Source organism: Lactuca virosa, chromosome 6, assembly GCF_052849685.1.
Source record: "Lactuca virosa cultivar CGN04683 chromosome 6, Lactuca_virosa_CGN04683_v6, whole genome shotgun sequence".
NCBI lineage: Eukaryota > Viridiplantae > Streptophyta > Magnoliopsida > Asterales > Asteraceae > Lactuca > Lactuca virosa.
This window is the reverse complement of record NC_136431.1, coordinates 222,171,608-222,195,945: the sequence shown is the minus strand read 5'-3', so window position 1 is coordinate 222,195,945 and position 24,338 is coordinate 222,171,608.

Genomic DNA, 24,338 nt, shown 5'->3' with positions numbered 1-24,338 from the left:
TTGATAAACGTGGTAAACTAAACCCAAGGTATATCGGGCCATTCGAAATCCTTGCAAGGATTGGCCCGGTGGCATACAAACTTTGGCTACCCCAAGAACTTAACAACGTACACCCGACTTTCCACGTGTCAAATTTAAAGAAGTGTCTGTCGGACGAGACTCTTGTAATCCCACTCGAGGAAATCGAGGTCAATGAGAGTCTCCACTTCATAGAAGAACCGGTAGAAATCATGGATCGAGAGATCAAGAGGACGAACCAAAGTCGTATTCCTATTGTGAAGGTCCGTTGGAACGCAAAACGAGGACCTGAATTCACCTGGGAACGTGAGGATCAAATGAAACAAAAATACCTGCATCTTTTCCCCACCTCTTGAAGTCCCAGTCAAAATGCTACTTTCGGGAAAAAATTCCTTCTAACGGGGGGATGATGTGACAACCGTCAAATTCTGGTCAAGTCAAAGTCAAATAAAGTCAACAAGTGAAACCGGTCAACTCAAACTAACCTTATATATTAGGGTTTACATTATGTTACTACTGTACTACTCGCTACTTTAATAAGAAGTTATCACTTGAAAAATTCATATGTTCAGAATTCTCAAACCCTAATTAGGGTAAGTGATGAGACTACTTGGTAAAACACTATTCTGTACCCCCTCGGGAGCGCATAACATTCATAACAAGGCCTAACGAGGTTTACAAACCCTGCATAGAGAAGCTAAACAACCAAAAAGGTCACAAAAGAAGTCTCTCTCAAATCTCTCCCAAATCTCTCTAAGTATGTAGAATCTCTCCCAAATCTCTCTAAGTATGTGAAATCTCTCCCAAATCTCTCTAAGTATGTGGAATCTCTCCCAAATCTCTCTAAGTATGTGAAATCTCTCCGAAATCTCTCTAAGTAGGAGAAATCTCTCCAAGAATGTGAAATTTCTCCCACATCTCTCCAAGTATGTGAAATCTCTCCTAAATCTCTCTAAGTATGAAAAATCTCTCCAAGAATGTGAAATCTCTCCCAAATCTCTTCAAGTATGTGAAATCTCTCCCAAATCTCTCTAAGTATGAGAAATCTCTCCAAGAATGTGAAATCTCTCCCAAATCTCTCCAAGAAAGTGAAATCTCTCCCAAATCTCTCCAAGTATGTGAAATCTCTCCCAAATCTCTCTAAGTATGAGAAATCTCTCCAAGAAAGTGAAATCTCTCCAAGTATGTGAAATCTCTCCCAAATCTCTCTAAGTATGAGAAATCTCTCTCAAAATCTCTCTCAACTTTTTATGATCACTTGGGGCATCCCGACCCTTAATTTAGTCGAAAGCAACTCGAAACGGGAAGATAAACGGAAAATTAGCCATTAAGAGCCGAAACCTCTTAGGAACCGAACCCTCTTAAGAGCCGAAACCTCTTAGGAACTGAACCCTCTTAAGAGCCGAAACCTCTTAGGAACCGAACTTGCTTAGAACCGAACTGCTATAAGAACCGAACTGCTATTAGAACCGAACTCCCTATTAGAACCGAAGTCACCTTCGGGTTCGGCTCCTTGCACGCCTCTCGGTCTATTTCGCTCCCACCACCTTCGGTCCTGGCCTTGCAACCGAACCTCCCCTCGGACCGAACCTGCTTTCGGTTGTTCAGCACCATGGACCTCGCCTCGCCTCCTGACTTCGGCTGCTCGCAGCTTCTTCCCGGTTTTTGACCCAAACTTCGTTTTAAGCCCGTTTTTCATGATTTTAACGCGGGATTTTCACCCAAACTCATATTTTAACATAAGAAACCCTAAATATTCATATTTTAATTATATTTTGGGGAATATCCTTGTCCAAGAATAAAATCTATTAAGTTAGATTTTGTGATAGAGTGTTGACTTTATCTAGAGTATGACACAAGTTAACACCCATACCCTCATAGGACAACCCTCAGTCACTATTCCTCCCTACCTAGTGTACTATTTGTCCTTTGACACCCCTCCTCCAGCTGCATAGCCTCATCAAAAGTTGGAAACACCCATATCACTCCCCACTCTACTCACTCTCTCTCCCACCAAAAAGCAAACACCTCTCTCTCTCTCTCTCTCTTTTTTTTTCCCTCTCTAGAACTCGAGATTTCAAGATTGCTCTTGAGCTTTTCACTTAAGTCTTGGTAAGTAAATTCATCCTACAGTTGAATACTCTACATTCCTTCACTCAAATCATGAATCTCTTATACAAATATCATCATATTTGTGCTTAGGATCTTCAAATCTTCAAGTGTCTCCCAAGTGTTCTCGACTTGGAAACTTCTTCTTTTCATCATCCATCTTAAGAGATCACTCAAGGTGAGTTCATACCCCCACATTTTCATGTTTTCTTCAAGTTTTAGGGGGAGAATACAAGTTAAAATGCCAAAAACTCAACTAAATTTAAACAACAGATTTCATCAGAAAAGTTGAGTCTTATTCACAGACTGTTTTGACCATCTTAAACTCAATATCTTTCAAAGCTGTTTAATATGCAACTAGTTCAGGTTCATACCATTAAAATGACTACTCTATACGATTTTTCTACAATTTATGGTGATTTTTACAAAACTGCCTATCATTTCAGAAACGAATTCAGACCAGTCTGTGAATATGGACATTTTCACACAAGTTAGAGACTTCCAAAAATCATAATAAAATTTATGAACAAACTGGACACGTTTTCTAAACTCTCAGAGTTTACGGATTTAGTTTTCGACTTCGTATGATTTTCTATGACTTTTCTAAAACAGTATAGAAAAGTTAAAAACAAGTTAACTAGGGATGTTATTCGGGCCGGAACCGAACCGAACCGAACCGACCCGAACCCGAATAACCCGAGAACCGAATAAGGGTAGTTGTATGAACCGAAAACCGAACCAAATAAGCAATACGGGTTCGGTTTCGTTCGGGTATTATTCGGTTCGGTTCGGTTCCGGCCCGAATAACCCAAATAACATGTAGAAGATGATTAAGGACCTATTATAACCGAAAAGAACCGGATAAACCGTATTATGATTGTATAACCCAAATAACCCGAATAACCAAAATAACATTTACAATGTGATTATAAATATTGTATTTTGTATGACTTTTGTAGCTTATTATTTCATAACAAATCTTTTAAAGAAACAAATTTGTTAATTAAAAATAATACAAAGTATATATAATTGTTTCAAATATGCAAAAAGAGTTAGAATTTGTGTTTGTACACATCACATATTTCTCCAAAAAAACGATATGTCATCGGTTTTGTTGATGTCGATACTATGTCAGTTTTCACATTGAATTTCTCGAGAAATCCAACCATAGTTCTACAAATGTTAAAATCTTCTTTTGTGGGGGTCAAAACATTTCGAACATATGTAGGGTCTATTATAATAAAGTGAATGTTATGATTTTTTTTGTAAAAAAAAACAGCTTTAATACCTATTATTTAGGAGCATGTATCTCATTGAATATACAACCAAATAATGCATTTAAATAGTGTAATCTGTAGTTTAGACTGTGAACTACAAGCTGGAAAAAAAATCGGGCTAATCGGACAAATAATGAAGACGTTATGACACTTCAAAGTTGGTTAAAAATTTGCAAACATGCTGAAAAAGAAAAACTCAACTTTAATACCCCATGTTTAGAGGCATGTATCTCACCGAATATACAACCAAATAACGCATTTAAATTCTCATCCCTAAAGTTAACAGCCTACAATAGTCATAACACTTTGTAACATGTTGAGCAAAGTGTAACCTTTGATGACTTTGTATTTTACATGTGTTTATCTGTTGTGATATGTTATATAGCAGAAAATACTCTATAAATTATAATGGTCCTTTGTAATTAGAATTAATGCAAGATGAAATATACAATTGTAATTATGCATTGGTTAAATTATTACATACACAAGAAGGGTCTTACCATAATACACACGGGTTTCAACTACTACATGATAAACAATAATAGGTATAGTTTAATAAATTCTTATCACTGTTTTAATACACAAAAAGGAAATTCCACTTTCACCACGGAAAACGGTTTTTACTCAAACACTACACGTAAACTTGTTAACGTAAGTTGTGAGACAATTCTTCATTGTACTCTTAGAGTGCGGGTTAAAATTCCTGTAAGTTATAACCAGAATTTCTTGTAGGAAGAGGGTGATAATTGTGTATAGATCTATATTGGGATTGACACCCCACACCTTGCTGCTAGCTACAGTGAGACCTGCAGGTCTATGGGTGACAAAAGTCATAACAAATTCTAACGCCTGAAAAACGTTGTAGCAGGTCATCCGGTTGTAGTATGGTTATAGCGACTCACATAGGAAGTTAACAACATTTGAAGTTTACAGGAAATTCTACTTTAAAGAGGGTTTTATCTATTTAAAACTGCGTTCATCGTTATAATTACGAAACACACTCATGCAATCGGTCTTGGGAATTAAGACTACATAACATTTTATAAGGAAAATATTCGATTTTTCTTGCATATAAATTACATATACAAATAAGGGTTTTTCAATCACTACAACCAAAAACTTATGAACTCACCAACTTAATTGTTGACACTCTTTCAAAACTACTTGTATTCTCAGGAAACCAGTGAATCAGGTAACCAACTTCTTTTGAGGATGGGACGCAAGACGTCAATTTATACATTTTTGTCATCATGATGTAATTGATTTTGAAACATATAACTCATACTATGGTGTAACGTTTTCAATTATATTTATGATGGTTGTATTTACTATGCGCACTATTATACTCGTTGTTGTGATACTATACATGAAGTCCTCCACCCCTGAACGTTTCCGCCATCCTTGGTTTGGGGGTGTGACAGATTGGTATCAGAGCATTGTTTATAGTGAACATAGTATATCAAACCACATAAGATATACAAACTATAAACACAAAGGGACTAAGACTCTCTGATTTCAAGGTTTTCCCTACAAGTATACTTCTAAAATAATAAACGCGTTATTTTTACGTAAAAGTATAAGTCCATACATGCATACCGGTATAGTGTCACGTCTAAGGAAAACGCAAAAGTTAAAAATAGAGGAGTTGTGCAATGTGAATATGCCTTGGGATATGCAATCAAGTCTGGGAGGAATATAGCCTGATCAACTATATTCGTCCGAGAAGTGACTAGTATATGCGGGGGATATTCATAATGGACAACAATTCTATCAACTTACCAACACCCATACAAGAAACATGTTAATAATCAAACACAATCGATAAAATGCTATAGGAGTATTTTATGTTAACTAAGCAATAATTCTGGATTCACTATGTGCCTCTTACACCCCTCTTCTCGTACAGACGACATGGCATGATTTCATTTACCTGGAGACCCCTACTTTCCGAACCAGGGGAACGGTGGATGGTTGGAAGCAGAACCAGAAGAGGATCCCGAGGAAGTGTTCGAGGAGGAACCCGAAGAAGACGAGGAAGAAGAAGAATTGGAGGACGAAGAGGAAGAAGAGGAACCGGAGGAGGAAGTCATCAACCCTCCTTACATCGCCAGGGTGCCTCCAAACCATTTTGGCTACAACGGGCCCGAGCCCCGTTAGGCAAACATGATTGAGAGATGGAGCCGTCAACAATGACAACGATCACCTTTTGGCAATCAACAGGGTTACTACGACCTCAGTCATTGGGGACCAGCCGACAGAGCCCTCCCAATCATGACCCAACAGATTACGAACCTTGGGGACCGGAATCGGGAAATGGCAAATCAAGTTCGGGACCTCAACGCTGTTGTGGAAGCATCTGATGCTCGTACCCGGGATTTGGAAAGAGACTTCTACCCCATGGACCAACTCATGGAGGACCTTACCACTGCTCGGGCAGAGGTAAGGGAATACCATATAAGGCATGCAGCTCTCGAGGAGAAAGTGATCGCGGCCGAACGCCAGATTGCAGAGCTACAGGGAGCCTCGACCTCGTCTCAAGGCCACAGTGGACCAACGGATACCATCCGCCTCGAGTAGTGTTGCACTACTCATATTTTGTTATAAACTTTGTTTACGAGTATGTGTTGGGACTACTCTTTCCTGTAAGTAGGTTTGACCCTACGTCTAAGTGATTACACTAGTCAAAGGGTCTATGTGCTGTCAAAATTCTCTGTTACGTCGATATAATGTAGACCTTCTATAAGGTCAAATTTTCCTAAAATCATGTACTAAATTATATCAATGAAAATTGGCATGCATTTTATTTTATTGGGAGTTCACCTCAAATTGCATAACATAGCATTAACAAACGATTTGCTTACGGTAACTCTGAGATTATTTAATATATACCTCGAGGTTATGTATAATCAAGAGACGATCGACTTAGAAATGGTGAGTCCGCCTTGGATCATGTTCCTTGTTTGGTTGTGGGCTCAGGGCAGACTCATTAAGTTCGACGGTCTGTTGGACCTTAGTTATACACAACTAGTATACATTAGGTGGTCTTATGAGTGGGTCAGTCATGGAATAAAGATTACAAGATCTCATTTGAATCATTACTACTAAATTCATAAGTTTATTTATATAGACTTCTGCTATGAATTGTTTGCAACATTTGAAAAATCGGGAAAACTAATAACCTAGTTTTGCGTCTCCCGACTAATAACCATTTCTAAAAGACTTATACTCATTTCGCCTTTGAAATTCTATAACAGAAAAATGCTGCCTCGTAGATCTGCTAGACGCACCGGCAGAACACAAACAAATCCACCACCGCCGCCTCCCCAGTATGACCCTGTAATGTTCCAAGCTGCGGTCACAGCCGCAGTAGCAGCTTCTATGTCCCAAATCAGCACCGACGGTGCCAGAAGGACAGGGAGTGGTACTAATAACTCCACACAAAGAGATAGCCAAGGGCGGTCGAGAGAGTGTTCCTTTAAGGACTTTACTAATGGCAGTGGTTCGAGAGGATCAAATCTGTCTTTGAAATCTGTGCGTGCCCCAAAGCTGACAAAGTCAAATTCGCAGTGGTTTGAGAGGACCGAATCTGTCTTTGAAATCTGTGCGTGCCCCGAAGTCGACAAAGTCAAATTCGCAGCTCGCACTCTCATCGGCAGGGCCCTTACCCGCTCGAACGGCCACGTAAAATCCTTAACTCTCACTGTGGCTAATTCGATAAACTGGGAGGATTTAAAAACCATGATGCTGAAGGAGTATTACCCAAGGGGTAAGGTGCAAAAATTGGAACAAGAACTGTGGAGTCTCAAGATGACGGAATCTGACCTCACCTTGATCTATTTAGCATTTATCCATTTTGGCCCTTTTTAGAGAAAAGGTGGTAAATGAGTACGCGGGGCGAACTAGAGTGTACTCTCAATGTACTCACGTGCGTGCATTTGACGCGGAGACCACCTAGTACGCTGGGCGTACTAGGCCCAGAGTCGAAACCCTAATTTGGGGTGTGACCCTATATAAAGGATATGATGGCCTCATTCTTGGCCACCATTCCTAGACACCAAACCCTCCTAACCCTAAATCTTCGTTCTTATAGCTTGTGAGTGCATTTGAGAGCTTGTGAGTGTAATCTTGTGTTCTTGAAGTGGAGAAGAAGCTTTGGAGAAGAAGGAGTGAGAGTCCAGGCTGTTGGATCTGAGCTTAGCTGTGTGGAAAGCTTCAAATAGAGGTATAAAGCTTCAAGCTTTCTCACTCTTTTGATTTGTGCATTTATATGGAGTATTTTAGGGTTTTGTCCCAAAAGATGGAGACTTTATGAGCTAATGAGCTCCAAAGACCTTGATCTACCCCATTTTAGTGTATTTTGTGGAGTAAAGTCATACAAAATCCAATCTTGGACATTAGGAGTAAGCCATGCATGAGATATGAGCTTAATGAGGAAAGAGGATGAGTGTTTTGAGTATTTGTGACCTAATCAGCCATGCAAAGGCTTAAAGTCATTGACTTTATGGATTGAGAAATATTAGGGAGTCCAGATCTGTGATATGAGCCAAGGTCTTAACTGATTAAGACCAAAAATGTGAGGAGAGTGAAACTGGGACGTACGATGGGCGTAATCCCAGTACACGCATCGTGGGGGTCGAGCATCCCCGATGCCTGCATGGCAGCCGAGTACACCCATCGTAGAGAGTTGGTACGCGCAGCGTACTCCCTGTCGTTGACTTTCAGTTGACTTTTAGGGTTTGGTCAATTTGTGGACTATAAGGCCATGGAGGGGTAAAATGGTCTTTTTCCCTTCTGTGAGTTTGAAGAAGGGTTAGTTTAGCTTTAGTGAGAGCCTTATTAATTAGGGATTATTATCGTTGTGTAGGCCGAGGCTAGACCGGTGATTCGAGTTCGAGATTATCCAAGTTCTTACGAGGTGAGTCTTCTCACTATACTTACCTTGAGTGGTACTTTATGTGTGACCGGAGGGTCTTATGTGCATATACTGTGTATTGACATATCCTGTTTATTGTCTTTATGATATGTATGTTGTGTTTTATTGAGTTACTGAGTTGAGGGACCGAAGGGTCCACCTGAGTTGTGGGACCAGAGGGTCCCACTGAGTCACACTTGACTAGAGGGTCCTATCTGAGCATAGCCATGAGTAGCTGATGAGATATAGTGGTATATTGGGGAACTGACTAAGCTTTGTGCTTACCGTGTTATGTGTTATGTGTTTCAGGTACTTTTCAGGATTACGGGAAGGCGCCGACTTGATTGTACACACATCAGAGATTTGAGTCATGTTTTGACAAGATCCTGGATTTGTTATATTTATACAGTTTTTGGGATATGTGTTGGATGATTTGATACTATAACACTTTTGAAATGTTTGAATTGGGAAAAATGTGTTTTTAAAATTTGAAAATTTTGGTTTGAAAATTTACGTTGTTACAAGTTAGTATCAGAGCCTTGGTTTGAGGGATTCGGATGCACCTTCGGGTATGTCAGGACTCAAACTGAGGATTTGAGAATTTTTTTTCAAAAGAAGTGAATTTTTTTAAAAAAGAGAAAGAGTTTTAAGAGAAATCGAGACGGAACAGTGTGTACAATCAGCCAGAGCCCGAACGGTGATTTCCCAAAATACCCTTACTTAGTGTGTTATGAGATAATTATGAAATGATAGTGATGCATGATAGAGGAAGAGCTAGGTGTTTCATATCTTAGGGCTAGGGTTTCCTGATTTGTGATGCCTTATCTTAGGAGTCGCTGTTACCTGTTATGTGCTTTGAGTATGTGCTAATGAGAGTAGTGAGCAGGAGCACTTAGAGAGAGAGTTACGAGACGAGAGTAGTCGGATATTGAGAGAGTTAGAGTACTTGGGAATTAGAATTCTAGGAGGAGGACTTGGGGTGACTACAGGCCGGGTGTGGAAGGTAGTATTGGGCCCGTACTACTGAAAACACCAGATCTGTATGCAACCCAAGTAAGAATCCTTAGGAAGCTAAGGAACAAGTAGGGATGGGTGATCGAGTGTGAGTATGCTCGAGCGAGTCTCTGATGATTTTGTGTTGTGTTTCATAGGAATCGTGGTGGGTACGCGCCACAACCCTGGAGGCAGTGGGACTAGTGATGATGAGATTCGAAGGATGATTCATGAGGAGGTGGCCGCAGCCATCCGAGCAGAGATTGCCGAGATGCTTGGGTCTATCAAGACCACCCTGATTGAGTTTTATCAGCTCATAATAATAGAACATAATCAAGTAAGGGTATTTTTGGAAATCATCGCTCGGGCTCTAGCTGATTGTACACACTGCTTCGGATCTGCTTTGAAAACTCTTTAATATCTTTGGAAAATCGTGTCATGAAAATCATTCTCTTTTGAAAACTCTTTAATCTCTTTGGAAAATCGTGTGATGAAAATCATTCTCTTTTGAAAAGTTATCAACTCCTCAGTTTGAGTCAAGACATACCCGAGGGTGTGCCTGAATCCCTCAAACCAAGGCTCTGATACCAAATTGAAACGCCTCAAAACTCAAGACAAATTTCTCATTTTCAATTTTCAAAATATTACTCATAAATCCAAGTCATCACATAAATTGTAAGTTGTAATCAAACAATATCAGAGTATCCCAAAATCTTCAAATCTCCATAAACCGACGAAAGTGTACAATCGTGCCTTTGCCTTCCTGGAATCTACAGAAGTACCTGAAACACATTTAACTCAACACGGTAAGCACAAACCTTAGTGAGTTCCCCAAAATACCAAATGCACAATAATTAACCTCTCATGGCTATATCTCAATAAGGACCCTCCGATCATGTGTCTCAGTGAAGACCCTCTGGTCTCACAGCTCGGGTTGGACCCTCCAGTCCTGTATCTCAATGAGGACCCTCCGGTCTCACAGCTCGGTTTGGACCCTCTGGTCCTATCTCTATAAAGCACAAAATAATATACATAATAAATCACAAAGATAGAATGCATATTATATCACATAACTCAGTATATGCACATAAGACCCTCCGGTCAATAACCCAGTCAAGACCCTCCGGTCAATAACGCCTTAAAACTCAAGACAAATTTCTCATTTTTAATTTTCAAAATATTACTCATAAATCCAAGTCATCACATAAATTGTAAGTTGTTATCAAACAATATCATAGTATCCCAAAATCCTCAAATCTCCATTAACCGACGGAAGTGTACAATCGTGCCTTTGCCTTCCCGGAATCTACAGAAGTACCTGAAACACATTTAACTCAACACGGTAAGCACAAAGCTTAGTGAGTTCCCCAAAATACCAAATGCACAATAATTAACCTTTCATGGCTATATCTCAATAAGGACCCTCCGATCATGTGTCTCAGTGAAGACCCTCTGGTATCATAGCTCGGGTTGGACCCTCCAGTCCTGTATCTCAATGAGGACCCTCCGGTCTCATAGCTCGGTTTGGACCCTCTGGTCCTATCTCTATAAAGCACAAAATAATATACATAATAAATAACAAAGATAGAATGCATATTATATCACATAACTCAGTATAAGCACATAAGACCCTCCGGTCAATAACCCAGTCAAGACCCTCCGGTCACACAATATTACCACTCAGGTAAGTATAGTGAGAAGACTCACCTCAACCGCTACGCGAGAAATCCTACATCGTCGTTGCTGCTGTACACTAGCTCCTGCACTGACCAAAACAACCCATCACCATAATCAAAAACTATGCAAGGCTACACCCTAACACTATGCCCCAAAGATGGCCCCTCCCAATCAGACTCACAATGACCCAAACCCAATGGGCCCACCAAGGCCCAACCAAGAGATCCACAAAAGTCCCACTAATGGCCCATTTCCAAATTGGGCCCAACCCCCAGATGGGCCTTACCCCAAGCCCAAGGCTTGTCTTAACCCAACCATAATCTCAGATAGCCTAGAGGCCCAAATGGAAAGTCCAATCAAAACAGCCCAAAGGTGCGAAGCCCAAAACGCAACAAATCCACAGTGAGACTACGCGATGCGTACTTCCCTGGTACGCTCAGCGTACACGCGACTCCTGATCGGGGAACATAGACCAGTACACGGGGCGTACGGATCAGGTCCAGAAATTCTATCTTCGTCTTAATCACTTCAGCCCAAAGAATCCAAACCTCGGGGAAGCTTCATTACTAGCTCCTAACCGATAAAGTTACCAACTTTATCAGATTGCATGTCTTAATGGGACCCAATCTCCAAAAATAACCATTAAGACTCTCTTAAATCATCTTAACACATGCATGAAAGGATCTAGACGACCAAGTTCTCATTTTTATGGATCAAGGCAACCCAATACACTTAAAAGGACAAGATATTTGCTCTTGAGTTCACCAAAGTCACAAAGTTCCAATCTTGGGACATAAAACCCTAAAAATGGACCCAAAACAAGAACTAGCACAACAATGAACAAGTTTCTCACTTGATACCTCTGGAAGATGTACAAACAAGAGTAGAACTCCGATCCGCAAGCTAGAAGCATAACCTATCCTCTTTCAAGACTCCTACTTCACCAAGAGCTTCACTAAAAACAATCAAATGAGCCACCACACTCACACAAGCCATGGAAACGAGATTAGTGTTTTGAGTGGAGTTGGAGGCTGGAAATGGTGGTTGGAAATGAGGCCATCATGTTCTTTAAATAGGGTTACCTCAAAATATTAGGGCTTACACTCTCTGCCTAGTACGCCCAGCGTACTAGGTGGTCTCCGTGTTTCTGCTACGTACATGAGTACGCTAAGCGTACACATACTTACGCCCCGCGTACTCAATTTCCACCCATTTCTCAATAAGGACTAAACTTGCCAAAGTTTCAAACTATCGTAACTTCTTCGTTATATCTTCGTTTCCAACGAACCTTTTATCCACGTAAAGGTGGTGAGAAGCCCTACGCTTCTAGCAACTCATCACAGTCTCAAACTTTCTCATGCCTGGGTTGCAGCCCATGAACCCTAATTCACAAACGATCCGAAACAGGATGTTACAAGAATCCACTTAGAGTTATTATGGAAACATTTTACTTTCAATTGTAATTCAGATTAATCATGTTATATATATTTCGTAGACTTTGAATTCCAGATTTATTCATGAATCGATTATATTGAACAAAATCAATAACAAAATGAATTAAGAACAAAGATGTAAATATAATCTGTTTGGCACTTTTATTATGTCTGAAAGCGTACAAGAACACAAAGAGTACAAGCGCTCAATCTCTCAAAAAGTACACTCGAATCCTACGCTTACCCTATTTATAAGGTCATATAGACACGTTAGAAAAAATACATAAGGGATAAACATTTGAGCTTCGACCTCAAAAGATGCCTTATGTAATACAAACATTCGAAGTAAAGACTTCGAAATTGACAGTAACCAGGCCTACATGTACTTCGATACCTCACTACATACTTCGACCCTTACGATCTCCCCCTTAGTGAGAAGTGTTGAATCTATGTCATCATCATCTTTATAGCCTGGTGAAGTACCCGACAAACCTTTGTACACCAGATGACCGTCTTTCAGATTTCAGCTTTATCTTCTACTGTATTCCTCTTGCAATTGTTAAGACGAACCAGAAGACTCATATACTGAGAATTCGGGTACCTATCCACATCACAAACTTGGAACAAATTTTTTTTATCTTATTATTCTTGCTCTTTCCATCAAACAGAACACCCAAAGGTTTATGAATAATCTCCCCATCCTCATAGTCCTTGAGACTACCTTGCTCTTTCAACATCGACTAAGTCACCTTCGAAGTTCTATTCACAGCCATAGCAAGTTTGATATCCGTCACAGCCAAGCAATCATATTAGTTATCTATGAAAACTTTGAGATGAGCAAAACCAATCACGAAATCATCTTTGTTGTTAACTTGAAGCTTTTACACATCGAAAATTCTTAATATCTTCGCCACCTTGATGAGATCGTTTAGGTTCATAAGAGGGAAATCTGCAACCGAGAAGTCACACGCAACATTGTTCGCTCTGATTACAAAGAAGTGAAAATTCTACCACAATCCTTCGAACAAACTTTCTCTCGATATGTTCAATACTTTGATGATTTTGACAGGAGACCAAACTTCCTCTTCTTTCTTTCCCAAAACAGCATGAAACCTTATCTTCAACCTCATATACTCATCTTTATCTTCGAACTTATCAACCATCTGATACTGAGCAGAGACGAACATCATGTGATTAATTGGAAAATCCAGTTGATTGAAATTAGAATTTTCAATATCATAACTTTTCTTAGGAAACTTTCCAAAATCATGCTATTTTCCTAATGAAACGACTTGCTCGATTGTCTCATAACACCAATGTTTACAAGGATCACTCTTATTCAAACTTGGTGGATCACCTTCTCGTTGTCTCATTATGTTGTTTATGTGTCTTTGTTTCTCTATTTCATTCTCCACATTTTTCTTTTTCTCTTATTCAGAAACAACTTTCTCAATTGCCTTCCCTTTGTCACCTTTATCTTCTTTAAAAGGTGGTGGTTTTGAACTCGAATAAGACCCCCCAGCAGATTTTCCAATAACAATGCCTTTAGTTATTGGTCTCAAAGTCGTTATAGTAGAAGTTGTTGTTATAGAAATAGGAAGCGATGTTGGAAGTTGAGTTCACATCACCTTCCGCACAAATTTACCTTGATCAGGATCCTTCGAAGAGCTAACCCCCTTTTCTCCCCCTTGCACCACTTGTTTCATAGGTGGGGCATCCGTTTGCATTAGAAGTACTAACTTGAGAAGAGGAAAAAATTTGCTTTGAGATTCGTTTCAAGAGAAGAAATCATCATCGAAATGGACGCCTGTGAAACATATAATTGATGAGAAAGATCAATCTTCGACACAGACTCTTTTAAGATCCCCAAAAACTCTTCTAGCCTTTCAAAGACTTTAGAATCTTGATCCGGCTTAGCATCGAGCTTGGTTGAGAATGAAGTATGATACTCCACAAGATTTTTTATTGCATCAGCAAGAAAATCCACCTTGGCATGAAGACCAGAATAGTTCTTTTCAATCTTGGACACCTCCTTCGCCATCTCAGATTTGAGTTCCTCCACTTTGAGATTGACAAAATCTTCCACCTTCTTAACTTGCTCAACAAAAAGAACATGGCGTTCTTTTGCAACGTCTCGAAGCTTAGTCACCTCATATTGTAAATTTTCAACATGAAGCTTTAAACGATCTTCATGTGTCTGCTCAATCTGATCCATAGTCATCTTAAATGACTTTCTTGTGACTTAAGCATAACATCCACATCAATCCCAGAAACGGAATTTCGACCCCCGGTATCCACCTGAATCTATAATAATGAATTCAGATTTTGATTGAGAATTTATATTGCTTGCCTGACATGAGCATATGATCCAGAATATTTTCTTCTTCAGGGTCAAACTGGATTTCAACAAAGGATCCCATATCATCATCATCAGGTTCATCTTCATGAATTGTTTTTTCACCTTCAGTATATTGGGAAGAGAAAAGTGATGTAATTGGTTGATGCATGATTTTTGAAAAAGTGGGTAAATAGTAGAAGCATGTAATGAAGTTAGGATTAAATAAGAGAATGGTGGTAAAGATGTTGAAGTATCAACGAGGGTGGTTTCGATGGTAGAGGATAGAATAAGTGTGGTTTCAATAATAGAGGTTTCAGTGGAAGATATACCTTGAGCTTTGCTATTCATCACCCCTTCACTCATATTGACATTTGGGTCAATATCAAATATGTTCATAGGGATGCCTAAGGTTCGAAGCTCCTCTGTAACAGACTCAGTCCTCAAGACCTCGAGTGATATGACAACTGCCTTCGTAGGGATGGTAGTAGCTGGAGATACACTCAAATTAGTGGTTGTATCCATATTAGATATGTTGACATTGCCACCAAGACTTCCAGTCTCCTAGAAAGTCGACTTCAATGGAGAGTCCCTTTGAGGTGTCTCGAAGCCCAATCCAATATCATGACGAATCGGTGACCCATTGCATCCACTTTCAAAATCAGTTTCAACAACCACCTCATCAAGTGGATCAGCCAGCTCCTGCTTCTTCTTCTTGATCGTTTTCACCACTTCATGAGCTTTTCATTTCTTCAAAACTGGTGATACTAGAACTAGAACATCACGAATACGCACACCCCTTCGACTAAGTTGGGGTTTTTGAATTTTCTTGATCTTCGAAATAGATCCCTCTTTTGGTGAAAATGGCTCATCAGAAGCTTTTTCAATAATTGGTGGTTCATGAGAATGACGAGGTCGATGAGAAGGCTTCTTGGTATGTTTGAGAATACTTGTCTTCGATGATAGAACCTCCTTCGAAACTACTTTTTCAACATTCTCAGGAACAGTTTTGGTAACCTCCTTCTCTACTGGATCTGGAACCGACTTCAATTGTTCGGACTTCTTTGGCTTCTTGGAAGATTTAATAACCTTCGATGTGCCTTCTGCCCCTTTTGGAAACAAAAACCCAACTTGAACATCTAGTTTTATAGTTGAAAAATAATGAATAAGAACCGGATGGGAATGATCGACTCTTCGTAACATGGCATCAGGAATTCGAGCCACAGTTGGAAATATCACAGGATCATCAGTAACATTCTTTGGAATCTGATACGTTGAAAACATAGCCTTTGCATCGTCGCATGGTACCAAAATCCCCTCTTTTCCATATACTTCCCTTAGAATCAAGCTCCAATAACTCGCATATGTTACTCCATTCGTGACATTCATATGAGAAATCCCTGTTCCAAATTCTTCAAACAATTGAGTTACGTAATCGACATTCAGATCATAATACAGACCTGAAATCATAGCATATATTTCCAACATTTCATTATCAAGCTCTGAACTTCGACCAGTCAGACATCAAAGAAAAATCCCAAACAAGAAATTCCACACACAAGGGAAAGCAGTTTTGCGAAAGTGACTAATTCTTATGAATGGTGGTTGATGACCCATGTCATTGAACATATACACAACCTATTCAGTCGTAACTTCATAAAAATCACCTAAATGCGGAAGCTTCATGAATTGAGCAAACTGGTTCTTAGAAAGCTTATAATTCTTATCATTCCTCAGTTGAAAAGCCACCACTTTGGTTGTCTTGTTGAGCACAACCGTTGAACCTGCCAAGGATAACCAGGTCATTGGTACTGAGAATGAAGAAGACATAATCGCTGAATGAACAAAATGATTGAGAGAAGCAATCAACATCTTTAATGTTTAGGATACTTTGTAACATCAGGTTGAACGCAAAAGTTTGAACTTTGGATCTTCATCAATGGCTAAGATGTAACTTTTTCCATGATGTTTGATGGATCAGCATGACCAGTTGTTGCCGGCATGATTAGGGTTTTTGGATAATTTTGTGGAGAGATGATTATTGTGAAAGAATATAGGGGAAAATTAGACCAAAGTAAGTAAAGTCTTCAATTTAGTCCACCAAAATCATTTTATAATCAATAGATATTTTGAATTTGAATCATTCACCAATGAAATTTTGCCATGTGTAGTGTTGTGTATGGGGTCGGTTTCCAGAAAAGTCGCCACGTCTGAAAAAGTGATCATCACTTTTCTCTAAAAACCCATCAAAGAACTGAAACGTCACATCTGCTGTTTCATGTATCCCAAGGAGATAAGAATTGTCACTTTACATTCGTTATGTCACAAAAAAGCTTCATCATCAAGATAGCACTTTGACCTTCGATATGAGGTAAGGCTCATTTGATTTTGGGATTGGAAAGAAAACTCAAATGCCAGTCTTTGCGAAATATAGGTTTGAGTTGGTATTAACCAAACCTCAAGGATTCCGGTGCAAATGTGTGATAAAGAAATAGTGAGATGACGAGCTGCTTGTGTGGTATCCCGTGAAGTACAATCGAATACTCCTCAATAAGCATCAAAGGGCTTCTTTTTTCACATGCTTCTAAGGTAGGATCAATTTTGTCACACCCCAAACCAAGGATGGCGGAAACGTTCAGGGGTGGAGGACTTCATGTATAATATCACAACAACGAGTATAATAGTGCGCATAGTAAATACAACCATCATAAATATAATTGAAAAAGTTACACCATAGTATGAGTTTACATGTTTCAAGATCAATTACATTATGATGACAAAAATGTTTAATTTGACGTCTGGCGTCCCATCCTCAAAAGCAGTTGATTACCTGTTTCACGAGTTTCCTGAGAATACAAGTAGTTTTGAAAAAGTGTCAACAATTAAGTTGGTGAGTTCATAAGCTTTTGGGTGAAGTGTTGGAAAAACATTTATTTGTAAAATGGAATGTGTACACAAGAAAAATCCAATATTTTCCTTATCAAATATTATGTAGTCTTAAATCCCAAGACCGAATGCATGAGTGTGTGTTCGTAATTTAAACGAAGAATACAGTTTTAAATAGATAAAACCCCTTTCTATTTTCCTTTTTAAAGTAGTATCTCCTGTAAAATTTAAGTGATGTTAACTCCCTATGTAAGTCGCTATAACCATACTATAACCAGATGACCTGTTACAACGTTTTTCAGACGTTAAAATTTGTTATGACTTTTGTCACCCGTAGACCTGCAGGTCCCGCTGTAGCTAGCAGCAAGGTGTGGGGTATCAATCCCAATATAGATCTATACACAATTATCACGCTCTCCCTACAAGAGACTCTGGTTATAACTTGCAGGAATTTTAACCCGTACTCTAAGAGTACATTTAGAGAATTGTCTCACAACTTATGTTAATGAGTTTACGTGTAGCATGCTTAGAATGCATAACTATGCTTCTTATGTTTTATCTTGTATGTTTGTAATGTGAAAGGACTCTTACAATTTAGGAAGTAAATTTCTGTTATTTAACCATAACTTAACAGAAAACATGTGTAAATTATAAAGTCATCAAAGATAAACACTTTGCTCAACATGTTACAAAGTGTTATGAAAATTGTAAGCTGCGAACTAGTTTTTAACCTTTCTGTACTGCTTTAGAAAAATCATAGAAAAATCATACGAAGTCGAAAACTGAATCCCTAAACTTTGAGAGTTTAGAAAATGTGTCTAGTTTGTCCATAATTTTTAGTATGATTTTTAGAAGTGTCTAACTTATGTGAAAATGTTCATATTCACAGACTGGTCCGAATTCGTTTCGGAAATGATAGGCAGTTTTATAAAATTCACCATAAATTGTAGAAAAATCGTATGGAGGTGTGCAAGTAGTCATTAGAAAGGTATAAACCTGAAATACTTTCATATGAAACAGTTTTGAAATATATTAAGTTTACGTTGGTCAAAACAGTCCGTGAATAGGACTCAACTTTTCTGTGAAAAGCTGAAGTATGAGTTTGAGTTATATTAAGGTGTTTTAACTTGTATTCCCCCCCCCCCCCTAAAACTTGAAGAAAACATGAAAATGTAGGGGTATGAACTCACCTTGAGTGATTTCCTTAGATGTATGCTGAAGAGAAAGGGTTTCTAAGTCAAGAACACTTGATAGAAGCTTGGAGAGTTGAACATCTAAGAACAATTATGGTGACATTGGTTATGAGAGATTCATAAGTTGAGTGAAGGAGTGAAGAATGTTCAATGTAGGATGAGAATACTTACTAAATGAGGGTGAGAAGTTCAAAGGCAGCCTTGGAGTCTCGAGTTCTTAGAGAGGGAAATGAGAGAGAAGTGTGTGTCTCTTGGTGAGAGTGTGAGTAAAGTGGAAGGATAGATGGGAGCTTCCAACTTTTGATCAAGTTACCAGCTGGAGGAGAGATGTGAGAGGACAAATAGTTGACTAGGTAGGGGTGAATAGTGACTGGGGGTTGTCCTAAGTGGGTATGGGGGATAACTTGTGTCACACTCTAAGGAAAATCAACACTCTAACACAATATCTCACCCAATAGATATTGTACTTGGTTTACGATCCTTTCCCAAAATATGGTTTAAACTATGATAATATAGGGTCTTATATATAAAAATTTTAATTTTGGAGTGTTTAAAATTATAAAAATAAAAGTCTATGGAAATTTCCGGAGCAAAAATCACTTAAAAACACTAAAAAGTCCGAAATTGGTAAAAATCCGGAGTGAAAGGGTGAAATCCGGAGTCACCACAGAATTTCCGGAGCTCCTTTAAGCATTTCGGAGCTAAATGCCAAATTTCCGGAGGAGAGGCTTAGGCTGCGAGGTTCCGAAGCGGGTGAACAGTGGATTCCGGAGGCGCTGGGCGAGGTCCGAAGCTTCCTTCTCGGATCCGAGGTCAGGAGCGAAATGTATCCGGTTCAGTTAGAGGTCCGATCCGCACCACATGTTCCGGAGTCAGAAGGATGTTCCGAAGCAGGAGGGTAGTCCGGACTAAGGGGGTTCCAGACCAAGGGGTTCCGGACTAAGAGGGTTCCGGGCCAAGAGGGTTCCGGACCAAGAGGTTTCCGGACTAAGGGGGTCCTTTTAGACTGTGTTCGACTGAGGAAGGTACATAGAGAGATTTGGGAGAGATTTTTCATACTTGGAGACATTGGGGAGAGATTTCATATACTTGGAGAGATTTGGGAGAGATTTCACATACTTGGAGAGATTTCTCATACTTAGAGATATTTGGGAGAGATTTCACATACTTGGAGAGATTTCTCATACTTAGAGAGATTTGGGAGAGATTTCACAGACTTGGAGAGATTTGGGAGAGATTTCTCATACTTAGAGAGATTTAGGAGAGATTTCACATACTTGGAGAGATTTCTCATACTTAGAGAGATTTGGGAGAGATTTCACATACTTGGAGAGATTTCTCATACTTAGAGAGATTTGGGAGAGATTTCTCATACTTAGAGAGATTTGGGAGAGATTTCACATACTTGGAGAGATTTGGGAGAGATTTCACATACTTGGAGAGATTTCTCATACTTAGAGAGATTTGGGAGAGATTTCACATACTTGGAGAGATTTGGGAGAGATTTTGTCGGGGGCCTTTATTAATGTCTTTCTTCGCAGAACAAAGGTCATAGGCTTAGTTACAACCCATTTTGAGTGTTATACGCCCCCGAAGGGTACGTAATAGTGTTTTATAGAGTTGTTACTTCCCTCAAACTGATTAGGGTTTAGGATTTTGAACATTTGAAACTTTCAAGTGTTACTTTGCATTAAAATTTAGAGTTACACATTAGTAAACATAAGGTAATCCCCGAAGGGTACGTAATAGTGTTTTATAGAGTTGTTACTTCCCTCAAACTGATTAGGGTTTAGGATTTTGAACATTTGAAACTTTCAAGTGTTACTTTGCATTAAAATTTAGAGTTACACATTAGTAAACATAAGGTAATCCCTAACATATTGGCACTAGTTGAGTTGACCAGTTTGACTTGTTGACTTTCTTGACTCTGACTTTACCAGAAATTGACGGTTGTCACATCATCCCCCCGTTAGAAGGAATTTCGTCCCGAAATTAGCGTTTTGACTGGGACTTCAAGAGTTGGGGAAAAGATGCAGGTATTTTTGTTTCATCTGGTCTTCGCGTTCCCAGGTGAACTCGAGTCCTCGCTTAGCGTTCCAACGGATCTTCACAATAGGAATACGACTTTGTTTCGTTCTCTTGATTTCTCGATCCATGATTTCTACCGGTTCTTCTACGAAGTGGAGACTCTCGTTGACCTCGATTTCTTCGAGAGGGATCACAAGAGTCTCGTCAGACAGACACTTCTTTAAGTTTGACACGTGGAAAGTCGGGTGCACGTTGTTAAGTTCTTGAGGTAGTCGAAGTTTGTATGCCACTGGGCCAATCCTGGCAAGGATTTCGAATGGCCCGATGTACCTTGGGTTTAGTTTACCACGTTTACCAAAACGAATCGTCCCTTTCCATGGTGAGACCTTTAGTAGCACCCGATCCCCAACCTGGAATTCCAAGGGTTTGCGTCGCTTGTTGGCGTAGCTCTTTTGTCGATCTCGGGATGCTTTCAGTCTTTCTCGAATTTGAACAATCTTTTCCGTAGTTTCCCTTATGATTTCAGGGCCCGTGAGGGTGCTGTTAGTGACTTGCCCTTTTGCTAACTGTGTGTCTCCCACTTCAGCTCAGCACAGTGGTGATATGCACTTGCGGCCATAAAGAGTTTCAAATGGCCCGACCTTGATCCTAGTATGATAGCTGTTGTTGTACGAGAATTCAACAAGCGGTAAGTGGGTATCCCACGCTTTACCGAAGTCAATAACACAAGCTCTTAGCATATCTTCCAAGGTTTGAATAGTTCTTTCGCTCTGCCCGTCGGTTTGTGGAAGGTAGGTCATACTCATGTCTAGCCGGGTCCCTAGAGCTTTCTGTAAGGACTGCCAGAACCGTGAAGTGAATCTACTATCTCTGTCAGAGATAATGGATATCGGCACACCATGCAGTCGTACAATCTCTTTGATGTACGTCCTAGTCAACTTTTCCATCTTGTCGGTCTCCTTTATTGGCTGGAAGTGCGCGGACTTGGTCAATCTATCGACGATTACCCAAATGGTATCAAGACCACCCGTTGTCTTAGGCAGTTTGGTTATGAAATCAATGGTTATTCGTTCCCACTTCCATTCGGGTATCTCAGGTTGCTGTAGTAGACCCGAAGGCTTTTGGTACTCTACCTTAACCTTGGCGCAAGTTAGACACTTGCTCACGTAGGTAGCGATTTCAGCTTTCATGTTCGGCCACCCGTAGAGTTTCTTTAGGTCCAGGTACATCTTGTCCGAACCGGGATGTACGGAGTATCGAGTTTTGTGTGCTTCGTTCAGGACGACATCCCTGAAGCCGCCGAATTTCGTTGTCCAAATTCGGTTCATGAGATAACGAGCTCCGTCGCCCTTGACTTCTAGATTCTTATTCATTCCTCTTAAAGCCTCACCTGCCACGTTCTCAGGCTTCAAAGCTTCCAGCTGAGCCTCCTTGATTTGCATGGTCAGGCGCGAATGGATTGTCATGGTTAATGACTTTACTCGGCGACCCGCGTATTCTTTTCGACTTAAGGCGTCAGCTACCACGTTGGCCTTACCTGGGTGATAACGAATCTCACACTCGTAATCATTCAATAATTCTACCCATCGTCTCTGCCTCATGTTGAGCTCTTTTTGATTGAGGATGTGTTGAAGGCTTTTGTGATCGGTAAAGATAGTGCACTTTGTTCCGTAAAGGTAGTGCCTCCAGATTTTTAGGGCGAATACTACTGCTCCCAATTCGAGGTCATGCGTGGCGTAATTGACCTCGTGCGTTTTTAATTGCATTGATGCGTAGGCAATGACCTTCCCTCGTTGCATCAACACACATCCAAGGCCCTGGTTTGATGCATCGCAGTAGACCACAAAGTCTTCGGTTCCCTCGGGCAGGGATAAAATCGGGGCACTACATAGGGCCTGTTTTAAGGTTTGGAAGGCGGTTTCTTGTTTCTCTCCCCAGCTGAAAGTTACACTCCTTTGGGTTAGGGTGGTAAGTGGTTTGGCAATCTTGGAGAAGTTTTGGATGAACCTTCGGTAGTAGCCAGCGAGGCCTAAGAATTGGCAGATTTCTGTGGGCGTCCTTGGTGCTGACCAATTCTCGATTGCCTTGATTTTGGAGGGATCCATGTGTATCCCTTTCTCGCTAACCACATGACCGAGGAAGTCCACTTCTCGGATCCAAAATTCACACTTTGAAAATTTTGCATATAATTTATGTGCCCTTAATGTCTCCAATACCTATCGTAGATGTTGTCGATGCTCTTCCTTACTCCTTGAATAGACTAGGATGTCATCTATAAAGACAATCACGAACTTGTCTAGGTAAGGTCGACACACCCGGTTCATTAGATCCATGAACACTGCGGGTGCGTTTGTCAACCCAAAGGGCATTACTACAAACTCGTAGTGACCGTACCGAGTTCTGAACGCTGTTTTGGGAATATCCTCCTCCCGAACCCGCAGTTGATGGTATCCCGATCTCAGATCGATCTTTGAGAAGTAAGATGCTCCTTGGAGTTTATCAAATAGGTCGTCGATTCGAGGTAAAGGGTATCGGTTTTTGACGGTAAGCTTATTTAGCTCGCGGTAGTCGATGCACATGGGAAACGATCCATCCTTCTTTTTCACAAAGAGAACTGGCGCTCCCCAAGGCGAGAAGCTGGGTCTAATGAACCCCTTGCTCAGCAGTTCGTTGAGTTGGTTGGATAGTTCCTCCATCTCGGTTGGCGCTAGACGGTAGGGCGTTTTGGCCACTGGGGTAGCTCCGGGGATCAGGTCGATTCGGAATTCGACTTGTCGTGCGGGAGGGACCCCGGGAAGGTCTTCCGGGAATACGTCAGAGAAATTACAGACCTCCGGAATGTCCTTGAGGTTTTCCACCTCTTGTTTCCTATCCACAACGTGGGCTAAGAAGGCGTGGTATTCCTTGCAGAGATACTTTTGGGCTTTGACGCAAGAGATGATTTGTAGAATTGCATTGGGTTTGTCGCCGAAGATTTCAAGAGTTTCGCCACTCAGCAGATTAAGGCGTATGGCCCTTTCGTAAAACAGAATGTCAGCACGATTTGAACTTAACCAGTCCATGCCAATGATGACGTCAAAACTTTTTATTGAGACTGACAATAGATCGATTTTGGATGAGTAGTTGTCTAGAGTGAGGGTACACCCTGAGTATATGTCATTAGTGCTTTCTTTTTTTCCATTAGTCATTTCTACCACGTATGTATCTTTTAGTGATTGAGGAATTTGTTTTAATAATTGTTTGAATTTGTGGCTAACGAAACTCCTCTCCGCTCCACTATCGAATAATATGCATGCATATGAGTTATTGAGGAGAAACGTACCGGTAACCACCGCGGGATCCTCCCTTGCTTCTCCTTTTCCTATGGCTAAAATCCTTCCGACACCGCCGACGTTTGCATTTCCAGGCTTTGGGCAATCCCTCTTGTAGTTCCCAGTCTCCCCGCAACCGTAACAGGCTCGGCTTGCTCCGGCGTTG